Source organism: Hyla sarda, chromosome 1 (genome assembly GCF_029499605.1).
Source record: "Hyla sarda isolate aHylSar1 chromosome 1, aHylSar1.hap1, whole genome shotgun sequence".
NCBI lineage: Eukaryota > Metazoa > Chordata > Amphibia > Anura > Hylidae > Hyla > Hyla sarda.
Window position 1 is genome coordinate 324560463 of NC_079189.1, and position 13607 is coordinate 324574069.

Sequence of the window (13607 nt, forward strand, 5' to 3'; positions counted from 1 at the left end):
TGGATGATCGGATCGCCCGCAGCACTGCCGCGGCGATCAGATCATCCAGCACGGCAGACGGAGGTCCCCTCACCTTGCTCCGCTGCCTACCCGGGTCTTCTGATCTGCCTTCATGCTGACCAGAGCAGAAGATGACCAATAACCCTGATCAGTGTTATGTCCTATTCATAACAGTGAACAGGATTAGCAATCAAATGATTGCTATAAATAGTGCCCTATGGGGACTATTAAAGTGTTAAAATAAAAGTAAAAAAATAAAGTAAAAAAATTTGAAAAAAACCCTCCCCCAATAAAAACGTAAATTGTCCCCTTTTCCCTATTTCACCCCCAAAAAGTGTTAAAAAGATATTTTATATACATATTTGGTATTGCCGCATGCGTAAATATCTGAAATGAGTCTGAAGTTTCGGACACCTCTGGGCTTCCGAAATGGGGACGTGACATCACGCCATGCCCTCTCCCTTCATGTGTATGGGAGGGAGCGTTGCGGCCGTTACGCCTCCTCCCATAGAAATTAATGGAGGGATCCGAACATTATGGAGGATCGGATCCCGCAGCATCTGAGGGGTTAATGGCGGACATTGCCGTGGGATCACGGCATCTGAGGGGTTAATGACAGACATTTGCGTGATCGCGGATGACCACCATTACCCAGGGCCGGATCAAGAGCATCATGGGCCTTTTTATAGAATGGGAATTGATGGGCCTTTTTATAGAAACGTGAATGGGGTTTGGGGTTCACAAGCTGCAAGTCTAAATTAAAACCTGTCATACTGCTCATCCATCACTATCCCCATTCACAGCGCATAGGGGATGCATGTGTCAAAGAAGGTGCGGAGAAGTGTAGCACAGCGCACCCTAGCCACACTTTGACACTTAATGCACCCCTACAAAAATGTTTTTCGTTTAGCAAAATAAAGGATCAAACAACATCTATGAAGATATGCAAAGTATCCAACATCTTTTTTTGGCTATGTTAGCAATTTCATATGCATAAAATGTATGACAGATGCACTTTAAACAATTTTAATTACCAATAAAGTGCCATAACTGAAACCTTATAGAAAAGATTTCTGCAATTATCCGGCACCCTCTATGGGTATGTTAACATGACAGAATTTCCGTTGGGAATTCCACATTAAAATCCCACAGCAGCAGAGTCCCAATGATTGAACCCCTTAAGGACTCAGCCCATTTTGGCCTTAAGGACTCAGACAATTTAATTTTTACGTTTTCATTTTTTCCTCCTCGTCTTCTAAAAATCATAACTCTTTTATATTTTCATCCACAGACTAGTATGAGGGCTTGTTTTTTGCGCGACCAGTTTTCCTTTGTAATGACATCACTCATTATATCATAAAATGTATGGCGCAACCAAAAAACACTATTTTTGTGGGGAAATTAAAACGAAAAACGCAATTTTGCTAATTTTGGAAGGTTTCGTTTTCACGCCGTACAATTTGTGGTAAAAATTATGTGTGTTCTTTATTCTGAGGGTAAATATGATTAAAGTGATACCCATTATTACATACTTTTATATTATTGTTGCGGTTAAAAAAAATCACAAACTTTTTAACCAAATTAGTACGTTTATAATCCCTTTATTTTGATGACCTCTAACTTTTTTATTTTTCCGTATAAGCGGCAGTATGGGGGCTCATTTTTTGCGCCATGATCTGTACTTTTTTTTGATACCACATTTGCATATAAAAAACTTTTAATACATTTTTTATAATTTTTTTTAAATAAAATGTATTAAAAAAGTAGGAATTTTTGACTATTTTTTTTTCATTCACGTCGTTCACCGTACGGGATCATTAACATTTTATTTTAATAGTTCGGACATTTATGCACGCGGCGATACCAAATATGTCTATAAAATATTTTTTTTACGCTTTTTGGGGGTAAAATAGGAAAAAACTGACGTTTTACTTTTTTTTGGGGGAGGGGATTTTTCACTTTTTTTTTACTTTTACATTTTTTTTTTTACACTTGAATAGTCCCCATAGGGGACTATTCATAGCAATACCATGATTGCTAATACTGATCTGTTCTATGTATAGGACATAGAACAGATCAGTATTATCGGTCATCTCCTGCTCTGGTCTGCTCGATCACAGACCAGAGCAGGAGACGCCGGGAGCCGCACGGAGGAAGGTGAGGGGACCTCCGTGCGGCGTTCTGAATTATCGGATCCCCGCAGCAGCGCTGCGGGCGATCCAATCATTCATTCAAATCGCGCACTGCCGCAGATGCCGGGATCTGTATTGATCCCGGCACCTGAGGGGTTAATGGCGGACGCCCGCGAGATCGCGGGCGTCGGCCATTGCCGGCGGGTCCCTGGCTGCGATCAGCAGCCGGGATCAGCCGCGCATGACACGGGCATCGCTCCGATACCCGCGGTTATGCACAGGACATAAATGTACGTCCTGGTGCGTTAAGTACCACCGCACCAGGACGTACATTTACGTCCTGCGTCCTTAAGGGGTTAAATGAGAAGCTGCTGCACTGTTCATACGCATGTATTTTGTGCAGAAATTCAAATTCTGGCATCCGCAGAAAGAATAGACTCTATTCTTTTTGCGGATACCGCATGGAAATCCATTGCCGTCTATGAGATGCATTCCCAAGCAGTCCTAGTGCCCTCCAGCTAGTCAAATGTGCGGAATGTCCAAACTTGTTTTCCATTGTTCGCAAGTGTGAACCCAGCCCATCTATAGTGCCCAAATGGTTATAATGCCATATCTTTGTGGGACTCACAGGCAATATCTCCTCTCATCAGCGTCCTCCTCTTTTATATTTTTCCATCTAGCTCGGACCGCTGTGACGATTCCTTCCAGACATACCGTATATCATTTCTGCAGAATTAGTAGGTAAAACATTTTAGGTGCTGCAATTACCCAGAACCACATAAAGTAGTACAGCTATAAGAAGATATGTCATTCAGAAAGAAGGAAAAGGTCTTCACACCTAGCTTTTTCATGCTCCTGAATGGCATATCTGTTTCTAATAGCTGAGCTGATATAAGCAAATATGCCATTGAGGAGCATGAAAAGGCTAAATGGGAAATTGTCACCAAGCTTTTCTGTGTTCCTGAATTGCAAATCTGCTTATAGGAAAATCTATTTTACAGCAGATCTATTATGAACAGATATGCCATTCAGGAGCATGGAAAAGCCAGGTGAAAAATTGTCACTAAGCGTTTTCATGCTCCTAAATGCCATTGCTGTTTTTTCACCTACAAACTCATAGAAGGGCTTGTTTGCTGCGTCGCCAATTATTCTTTGCAATGACATCACTTATTTTACCATGAAATCTACAGTGAAACACACAAAAAATATTAGTGTGCCAAAATACAAAAAATATATAAATGCAATTTTGCTGTTTTTTTGTGGCTTTCTACACAGGGCACTTTTTGCAAACAGGGACACATTGGGAGAGATTTAGCAAAACCTGTGTAGAGGAAGAGTGGGCCCATAGCAACCAATCAGATCGCTTCTTTCATTTTGCAGAGGCCTTTATAAAAATGAAAGAAGTGATCTGATTGGTTGCTATGGGCAACTGCACCACTCTTCTGCTACACAGGTTTTGCTAAATCTCCACCAATAGCTTTATTCTGTAAGTCCATACGATCACAACAATACCCAATATGGGCCATTGACCAAGTGGATTACTCAACATTATATTTTAATATTTTGTACATTTACACATATGTTTATTTTTGTTTACATTTTTTATATGAAAAATTAGAAGGGAAGCAATCCATACCTTTATTAGGGAAGGGGTTAATTAAATTTTATTACTTTTTATTATTTTATTTTTTAACACACTTTTTTGCTGGAAGGGGTTACCATAGATCAACTTATAGATAGATTTACCTATAACTTTTAGTCAAATCTGTCTATAATAGCTGAGCTATTACAAGCAGATATGCCATTCAGGAGCATGAAAAAGCTAGGTGAGAAATTATCACCTAGCTTTTCTGGGCTCCTGAATGGCATATCTGCTTATCATAGCTCAGCTATTATAGACAGATTTGACTAAAAGTTATAGGTAAATCTATCTATAAGTTGAGCTATGGTAAACCGATATGCCATTCAGGAGCCCAGAAAAGCTAGGTGACAATTTCTCACCTAGCTTTTCCATGCTCCTGAGTAGCATGTATGCTTATAATAGCTCAGCTATTATAAGCAGGCATGCCATTCTGGAACATGGAAAATCTAGGTACATAGTAGTAGGGAGGGCATATAGCATGATGGGTATTATGGGTTGCATGGGCTGGCCAGGGCATGAACAGTGTTATCATGACTGTGTAATGTTTTTGTAGCCGGCTGCTACAGAGTAGTGGAGCATGGTGGTGGGGGGCAAAGGCACAGGAGGCTGCGGCATGCCTTCACTGTGGCTGCACTGCCAAACACTGTCTGTGTTTACATACTGTGGTGCAGGGGTGCACTGACAACTCATGGGGCCACCATGCATCCATCCATGTGCAATACAAAAAATTTATATTTTAACTCCTTTGGGACACAACCCCTTTTGTCCTTTAGCCAAGATAGATAGACAGATAGATCAGTGTTTCCCAACCAGGGGTGCGTCAGCTGTTGCAAAACTACAACTCCCAGTATGCCCATACAGCCAAAGGCTCTTTAGGCTTGCTGGGAGTTGTAGTTTTGCAGCAGCTGGAGGCACCCTGGTTGGGAAACACAGATAGATAGATAGATAGATAGATAGATAGATAGATAGATATGAGATGGATAGATATGAGATAGATAGATATGAGATACATATGAGATAGATAAATATGAGATAGATATGACATAGATAGATAGATATTAGATAGATAGATATAAGATAGATAGATAGATATTAGATAGATAGATATGAGATAGATATATAGATATGAGATAGATATGAGATAGATGGATATGAGATAGATAGATATGAGATAGATAGATAGATATTAGATAGATAGATATGAGATAGATATATAGATATGAGATAGATATGAGATAGATGGATATGAGATAGATATGAGATAGATAGATATGAGATAGATAGATAGATAGATAGAGAAGAGATAGATAGATAGATATCAATCCAAGATATCTTAGATTAGTTGGATAGATAGATAGATATGAGATAGATAGATATGAAATAGATAGATAGATATGAGATAGATAGATATGAGATAGATAGATAGATAGATATGAGATAGATAGATAGATATGAGATAGATAGATATGAGATAAATAGATAGATATGAGATAGATAGATAGATATGAGATAAATAGATATGAGATGGATAGATATGAGATCGATAGATATTAGATAGACGGATAGATAGATATGAGATAGATAGATATGAGATAGATAGATATGAGAGAGAGAGATAGATATGAGATCGATAGATATGAGATAGATGGATAGATAGATATGAGATAGATAAATATAGATAGATAGATAGGTGCTATATAGACAGATAGATCAGTGTTTCCCACCCTAGGTGTCTCCAGCTGTTGCAAAACTACAACTCAGCTGTCCGGTCATACTGAGAGTTGCAGTTTTGCAGCAGCTGGAGGTACACTGTTGGGAAGCATAGAAAGATAGATAATAACATATCTATCTATCTATCAATCTCATATCTCTCTCTCATTCATGTCTATCTATCTGCGTTTTCCAAGCAGGGTGCCCCCAGCTGTTGCAAAACTACAACTCCCAACATGCCCAGACAGCCGTTGGGAGCATGTTGGGAGTTGTAGTTTTGCAACAGCTGGAGGTTCACTGTTTTGAAAACACTGGGGGATTACTACCGATCAAAATGCAAACCCATTAAGGCTCCCATAACTGCTGGAATTACCTCAACAGGACTACTAACTGCACAACAGATGATCTCCGCCCCCCGCCGGTACAGTTCTTCTTATCTTCTACACAGGCAGGTCTCAGGCGCGAACTTCTCCGTGCTCCCGGTGCTCACTTGTCAATCATCACTGTGTCGGGGCGAGGGGGGTTCAAGGTCACTGAGGAGGCACCTGAATCAGGCAACAGGCAGCCATGGACGTGATGGTGCTGAGGGTCGGCGCTCCTTCTTTCTCCCGTGCTCCGGGGCGGGGACATAGGTGACGTGTCTGTGCGCGGCACACTCAGCAGCCCCAAGAGCCACTTCTCTTAAAGTGGCAGAGCGGCTAAGAGGCAGCTGCGGCTCTTCCATTAGACCTTAGGGCTTGATCTTTAATCAGGGGCCCGGGGCCAGAGCGAGGCCCCCACCAAAGTTGATCACCGCATCTAAAGTGAAAGTAAAACTGTTCCAGGCAACTCAGTTGGGCTGTCCTGAACAGCTGAGAGGATGGTGGGGCGGCTGGAGCAGCAGAGCGCCAATAACACTGATCAATGCTATGCTATGGCATAACATTGAACAGTGTATGCAATCAGAAGATTGCATGTAATAGTCCCCTATGGGGACAAAAAAATGGTGTAAAAAAGTTTTTAAAAAGTTAATAAATGGGATTTAAAGGGTATTCCAGGATTTTTTTTATTTCACTATGCTACAGGGGCTGTAAAGTTAGAGTAGTTCATAATATAGTGTATGTACCCGTGTGTGATGGTTTTCTCACATTTCTTCTGTGATTTTAACTCTAATATTTATTTTTATCAGCCTACAAAATGACTGTTGTCTCAAATTTTTCCCAGGTTGCAATGCGGCCGAGACCTGACTCACTAGTCAGCTGATGACAGGGAGCCTGTCTGCTTCAATGGGTGGAGGGATCGCTTGGAGGGAGAGAGATCAATCTGCAACTAATGCAACAGCTGTAGGCACCCTGATTGAAAACCACAGGTCTTTTGTTTCAATGGGTGGGGTGGCTGATGTGTGGGAGGGAGGAAAATGGCATTGTGGGATTTGTAGTTAAAAAAAGAAAAGTCAAACAGGAAATACCAGTTCACAAAAAGCTATCCACAGTGTTATGGTAATCTCATGACATAGCCATTTAGCCCCAAGACAAGCGCAGATACTTCCTAAGCATGTCCATTACGGCCTGCCAGGTACTTACTAAAATCACCTTATGGTGGATGACCCCTTTAACTCCTTCCCTAATAAAAGTTTGAACCACCCCCCTTTTCCCATAAAAAAATGTAAACAAAAATAAACAAACATATGTGGTATCGCCGCGTGCGTAAATGCCCAAGCTATACCGTATATACTCGAGTATAAGCCGACCCGAGTATAAGCCGAGACCCCTAATTTCAACCCAAAATCCCAGGAAAAGTTATTGACTCGAGTATAAGCCTAGGGTGGGAAATACATCATCCCCCCCTGTCATCATCCAGACCCGTCATTAACATCCTCATCATCATCACCGCCTGTCATCATCCAGACCCTCATCATCATCACCTGTCATCATCCCCTTGTCATCATCCCACACATCCCCCCTTCATCATCCCCTTGTCATCATCCCCACCCCCCTTCATCATCCCCTTGTCATCATCCCCACCCCCCTTCATCATGCCCTTGTCATCATCCCACACCCCCCATTCATCATCCTCTTCTCATCATCCGCCCTCAGTGGTCTTCAACCTGCGGACCTCCAGAGGTTTCAAAACTACAACTCCCAGCAAGCCCGGGCAGCCATCGGCTGTCCGGGCTTGCTGGGAGTTGTAGTTTTGAAACCTCCGGAGGTCCGCAGGTTGAAGACCACTGCGGCCATCGACATCATCCAGCCCCCTCTCACCCCCCTTTAGTTCTGTACAGTACTCACCTCCGCTCGGCGCTGGTCCCGTGCTGCAGGACTGTCCGGAGAGGAGGTGGTCCGGTGGGATAGTGGTTCCGGGCTGCTATCTTCACCGGGGGCGCCTCTTCTCCGCGCTTCCGGCCCGGAATAGAGGCGTTGCCTTGACAATGACGCAGAAGTACGTTGGCAATGAACGTACCTCTGCGTCGTTGTCAAGGCAACGTGACTATTCTGGGGCCAGGCCCGAAGCGCTTAGAAGAGGCCTCCCCGGTGAAGATAGCAGCCTGGAACCACTATCCCACCGGACCACCTCCTCTCCGGACAGTCCTGCAGCACCGGACCAGCGCCGAGCGGAGGTGAGTACTGTACAGAACTAAAGGGGGGTGAGAGGGGGCTGGATGATGTCGAAGGCCGCAGTGGTCTTCAACCTGCGGACCTCCGGAGGTTTCAAAACTACAACTCCCAGCAAGCCCGGACAGCCGACGGCTGCCCGGGCTTGCTGGGAGTTGTAGTTTTGAAACCTCTGGAGGTCCGCAGGTTGAAGACCACTGCGGGTGGAGAGTTCACTCGAGTATAAGCCGAGGGGGGGTGTTTTCAGCACGAAAAATCGTGCTGAAAAACTCGGCTTATACTCGAGTATATACGGTAATAATATAACTTTCATTAAACTGCACGGTCAATGGTTTATACATAAAAAAATTCAAAAGTCCAAAATTGCATGTTTTTGGTCATTTTGTATACCCGAAAAAAATGTATATAAAGCGATCAAAAAGTCTGATCAAATCAAAAATGGTAGTGATAAAAACTACAGACCATGGCATAAAAAATGAGCCCTCATAAATCCCTGTGTACGGAAAAATAAAAAAGTTATAGGGGTCAGAAAATGACAATTTTAACAGTCAAACCATGAAGCTTTATTGAAATGTAAGGAGCATGGAAATAGCAGCTACAAATAACAACACTGGTCCAGGGACCGAAGCAACATAAGACATAATATACAGTTGTACATGTACATAATAATCATAGAGAAGTGGCTCCTAGAAAAGAGACAATCAGTTGGCCGACTCCCCCCCCCCCCCACTCAGCATGTAATAAAATGCCCCCTCAATAAAGGCTCATACAGTGAGACATAGTAGGACTATGGGGAGATAGCAACCAGGGCATAGAAAATGACAATTTTAAACACTAATTTTGATGCATGTAGTTATAATTTTTAGTAGTTTAGCAGTATAATAAAATAAAACCTACATAAATTGGATATCCTTGTAACCGTATGGCCATACAAAATAAATATAAGGTGTCATTTTTACCGAAAAGTTCACTGAGAAAAACACTGATTCTTGAAAGCGTTAACTTTATAAAGTATTATTTTAACTTTCCTTCAATGGAAATGAATAATTGGATTGGTCTTTACACTCAACACTTTTTACACTCGAAGTTCCTCCCAATGCTTGTGAAATCTGCAGTCCAGTGCCAGAAACATCCAATATGGATGAAACAATTTCCAGCCCTCAGATAACCAAGTATATTGTTGTGTTTGATCACTTTAGCTTTCTATATATAACATTAGTAAACAGAGGGTAGAGGAGTCAGCAATATTTGGTCTATTGAGTTATATGAGAATGTGGAGATTAGTTTACTTATTCAAAAAAATAAACTGTACTACTATTCCTGTCAGGTGCTTCATGAAACAAGCCACGTACCTGACCGTTTAAAATAACAGTAATTATTTAAGTTTTATTTGGGTTCCTTTCTGCTGAAATATTGACTTCATTTGTATAGCTATGGATTCTTTTGTTCACTCATGTTCCAAGGAGAGACAGAAATGCACCAGCAATCAGCTTAGATGCAAACTCCTTGGATGACAACTCACACAGGCTGTAGAGACAGGGAAATGAGCCCAATTAACCCCTTAAGGACTCAGGGTTTTTCCGTTTTTGCACTTTCGTTTTTTCCTCCTTACCTTTTAAAAATCATAACCCTTTCAATTTTCCACCTAAAAATCCATATTATGGCTTATTTTTTGCGTCGCCAATTCTACTTTGCAGTGACATTAGTCATTTTACCCCAAAATGCACGGCGATACGGAAAAAAAAATCATTGTGCGACAAAATTGGAAAAAAAAAACGCCATTTTGTAAATTTTGGGGTCTTCCGTTTCTACGCAGTGCATATTTCGGTAAAAATTACACCTTATCATTATTCTGTAGGTCCACACAGCTAAAATGATACCCTACTTATATAGGTTCGCACTTCTGGAAAAAATCATAACTACATGTAGGAAAATTTATACGTTTAAAAATGTCATCTTCTGACCCCTATAACTTTTTTATTTTTCCACATACAGGGCGGTATGAGGACTCATTTTTTGCGCCGTGATCTGAAGTTTTTATCGGTATGATTTTTGTTTTGATCAGACTTTTTGTTCTTTTTTTTAATGGTATAAAAAGTGACCAAAATGCGCTTTTTTGGATTTTGGAATTTTTTGGCGCGTACGCCATTGACCGTGCGGTTTAATTAATGATATATTTTATAGTTCGGACATTTACGCACGCGGCGATACCAAATATGCTTATTTTTATTTATTTTTTTACACTGTTTTATTTTTTTATGGGAAAAGGGGGGTGATTCAAACTTTTATTAGGGAAGGGGTTAAATGACCTTTATTAACACTTTTTTTTACATTTTTTTTGCAGTGTTATAGGTCCCATAGGGACCTATAACACTGCACACACTGATCTCCTATGCTGATCACTGGCGTGTATTAACACGCCTGTGATCAGCATTATCGGCGCTTGACTGCTCCTGCCTGGATCTCAGGCACGGAGCAGTCATTCGTTGATCGGACACCGAGGAGGCAGGTAAGGGCCCTCCCGGTGTCCGGTCAGCTGTTCGGGATGCCGCGGTGAAATTTCACCGCGGCAATCCCGAACAGCCCGACTGAGCAGCCGGGTCACTTTCAGTTTCACTTTAGAAGCGGCGGTCAGCTTTGACCGCTGTTTCTAAAGTGTTAATACCGCACCTCGCCACGATCGGCGATGTGTGGTATTAGCCGCGGGTCCTGGCCGTTGATGAGCGTCGGGACTGACCCGATATGATGCAGGATCGCGGCGCGATCCCGCTTCATATCGCGGGAGCCGGCGCAGGACGTAAATATACGTCCTGCGAAGTTAAGGGGTTAAAGGCAATTTGCAGAGGAGAATAAACAGCAAACTGTGGAGGCTGTAGAGGCAAACCTAAGCAAAATTGTTCATAAAGACTGGGGGGTATTTACTAAGATACGTGTGATGTAGTTAAAAAAAAAATATTTTTTGGCATTTTTTTTTTTTTGCATGACTCCGCCAAATTTATTAAATGGTTGCAGGACATTAGATGAATTTGTGGAGATACACATTTTCTGAAATTTCACTCTTCACATACACCAAAAAGCTATGATAAGTCTGGGCTGGTATAGTTTAGAGACTATCAGTGGCTTTGCGCCTTTTTTTGTGCCTTTTCACAAAAAGTCTCAGTTGATAAATTCATTACTACTGTGTAAGACTAACCTCTCACGCTGGTCTATACAAACTTTTTTTTTTTTTTCAAGTGTAAATTGAAAAGGCCCAAAAAATAGCCTTAGGTGCAATGCTGTGCCTAAATAGAGACAAATCTACACACAAAAACAGCTCTGAAGACAATGATAATAATATTATAATATTGTAATATTTGTATTACAAAATCTATTTTATTTCTATCATTAAATGAAGAAAAAAAATATTATTAAATGAAAAATGCGGAAGCTAAATACTACAAAAATGCTGTACTCAGCGTATGCTAATGCATTTTATAAATACTTACACATACATCTGGCTACAGCATTTTTAGTCAAAAAAACAACCTGCCTACAAAGAAATATTGCAAATTGTTGTATGTGAATTGTATGAGAATATTGACAGTTATATGAGACAGTTATGTATTACTTTTTGACAACATAGTCAATAGATACTGAATCAGAATGAGATCTGTGGAATTTGAAAGCAAAGTCAACACCTTGAATTCTTTGTAATGTTGCTAAAATTTTTGTAGCAAATCAATGCATGGTAAATCAATGATAGGGGTAAAGGTTATTAATATTAGGCATATTAATAACCTAGCATAAAAAAACATATAATTATATATACAGTATATATATATATATATATATATATATATATATATATATATATATATACTGTATAAATATTATTTTATTCATTTTTGAGGTTCTCATACCTAAATCATCCCCAGTTATCACAATTCTAGGGGAGTAAATAACCTTTACCCCCATCATTGATTTACCATGGATTTACTTGCTACAAAAGTTATATATATATATATATATATATATATATATATATATATATATTTAATGTGTTTTTTATGCTAGGTTATTAATATGCAAGGCTATTAACTCCTTGAGGATACATTCATTTTTTTCTTCACATTTTTGCTTTTTCCTCCTCACCTTCTAATAATCATAACTCTTTTAATTTTCCACCTACAGACCCATTTGAGGCCGTGTTGTTGTATTTGCGTTTTTTGTAATGACATCACTAATTTTACCACAAAATCTACAGTAAAACAGAACAAAATATTTGTGGGGCGAAATTGACAAGAAAATAAAAAACACACTATTTTTCAACTTAAAGGTTAATGCTAGACATTGGCTTGATCATAGAACTTTATAGAATGGGAGTGGCACAGGCATCATCATCATCATCAACATCAAGGGGTTAATAGTTAGACTGCAAACAATCCAATCTCCAAACAATAAGGCCTGGAGATAGCTTATAGTTGGCTAAAACTAGTTTTTAAAGGTATATGATCCTTTATTGGATGGTTCTGTTTTTTATGGTGTTATATTTGAATATAAAATATATAAAACTAAAACTAAATAAAATAAAGAAATGCTGTGCAAGATTTGTAGATTTGTGGAGATCCGGCTTTCCAATTGAGGCACCAGAAAAATTTTAACTATGCCATTAAGATGAAAGAGATCAGTTTGATCATTAGTTTACCTTCGGCTCTTTCTTGAGCCCGAGTGGGAAACTAAGCCAGATTGGTGAATATATGTGATTGCACCCCAAGTGGTATGAGCCAAGGTAACACTAATATTAAAATCAATGACAAAGGTTTCCCCAGCATAAAATTGACCAGCGCATCACATGCCTCTTTCATCTTGCCCTCTTCCCATAGTACAAACTGCTGCCTTCCTAAAGATCCACATAATATAAAATCATAATTCCCGGAAAGCTTTTTCCATTGATCCATCATTCAGTTCATGTGTCGAATGGAGGCGTTTTCCGTAGCGGGCAGAGATTAGCAATGAGCAATTGTTCTGCTGGTACATAACCACTACACAACAATTGAATTTTGTTCAGGAATAGAAAAAGAATTGTATTGAATGAAAGCAACTGATTGATACCTTTGTAATATGTACATAGATATATAATTTATTTGGGGTATGAAAGGATGTCTGCTAAGCAAATTAACAGCAATGGGGGGTCTCATCCTGAGACACATCTACTGCAGGAAACCTTGCATTTTCTCTATAAAAAAATGCAATACTTCTTTGTATTGTTAGAATGTCTGCATTTTCTTTTGAAAAGGTTACCATAAAATGTAATTTGGTTTTATATAAAATGCATTCATAATTCCTCATTGCAGCTTGTACAAAGGCAATTTCACAAATGAAAGACTAGCTAAAAGTAGCAATACAAAAAATGCATGGTATAATCTACATGATAAGTAGATACTGGGAAAACATGAATTCATCAGCTTTTTACATATTTCTCCCACAAAAGTGCTTGGCTCCTTATTCATTTTGCTAAGCCTCTATATGTTAGCCCCCTAGAATTTTTCTAGT